General features: G+C 39.3%; 1 non-coding gene across 1 annotated transcript; it reads left to right on the forward strand.

The window, feature by feature from the left end:
* Nucleotides 1-624: 624 nt before the first annotated feature.
* On the forward strand, nt 625-734 carry TRNAL-CAA. The gene is made up of 2 exons: nt 625-662; nt 689-734. It is a non-coding gene; the product is annotated as a tRNA-Leu (tRNA).
* The last annotated feature ends 476 nt before the right edge of the window (nt 735-1,210 follow it).

Genomic DNA, 1,210 nt, shown 5'->3' on the forward strand with positions numbered 1-1,210 from the left:
GTTTCTACTGCGCATATTATTGGACTATTATATTCAGTCAGTTCTAGTTATGATTTGCGCCTATGTTTAGATCTTAACAGAATTTACTCATGGATTATTTTTTACGCACGCATTTAAGCTTAAATGTAATATGCATTATCCATCTATATTGTGCATATCCTTGAGCCTGTAATTCTCCACTAGGCCTACACACAGTCTAATGGGATTTTCAGGTAATGTATCGTTGCGCATGAGCATCTTAGTGTGAGCTGACTTAATGTCACGGATGATGTTGCAGATAGTTGGAAGTTATTGATAAACATCTGACTGGCTTGATCCCAAACTAAGGAGCATAAAGGTGACCCCTATAAAACCCTAAGAGCTCACCCTGACTGCTAAGCACATACAAGGGTCTCAAAGGTAGACGATTGCATGCCCTCGTACCTAGACTGTCTGACACCTAAAAACCCTATAATAGTGAGGGGACATGACCACCGGCTCCCTGCACTTAATACGGAGGGAGTCAGGGTCACCTAGAATCAATTTGAAATGAAATCAAATAAAATTTAAAACTTTTGAAAATGTGACTTAGTAGATTTGCTTCCCGAATTTTTTTTAAACGCTCTTGAATGTGCAGTGGAGTTTATCAGGATGGCTGAGTGGTTTAAGGCGCCAGACTCAAGAGTTAATCTCTTCCGTGTATGGGGTGTTCTGGTCTCCAAATGGAGGCGTGGGTTCAAATCCCACTTCTGACAGTGTGCTTCTTTTTTTCCTTTCTCCTTAGATGGGTGTCCTGCTTGGCAAAATGAGATTTGGGTTTAAAACACACCCTTGACGGCAAGTTTTTGGCTTTAGCTGCCTAAATAATATGGCAAATTGGAGTTTCATGGTTAAACATTTTTGTCAACATTGAAAGAAGGCAAGAACATTAAAGCCACGCATTGTGAAAACTACCAAACAGCTCAAATCCTTAATCATCTGACCCGAAGGTTTTTGCCAAATACATTAGACCACGAGGTCTAGAAATGTACAATTAGGAGTAAAATTTAGGAACCCTAGCAAAACAGTCTCTTGATTTCAATTCCTCACAGATCACTAAATATACACATTCACCATCTTCTTACAATGACGATGTTTCTTAAGTAAAATCTAAACATTTCGAATAGGGATTTTGTAGATTTGCTTTCCCAAAAATGTCAACCCCTCAGGCAACATCTTAACGCTTTGTCAG

Source organism: Bufo gargarizans, chromosome 4 (assembly GCF_014858855.1).
Source record: "Bufo gargarizans isolate SCDJY-AF-19 chromosome 4, ASM1485885v1, whole genome shotgun sequence".
NCBI classification, from domain to species: Eukaryota; Metazoa; Chordata; class Amphibia; order Anura; family Bufonidae; genus Bufo; species Bufo gargarizans.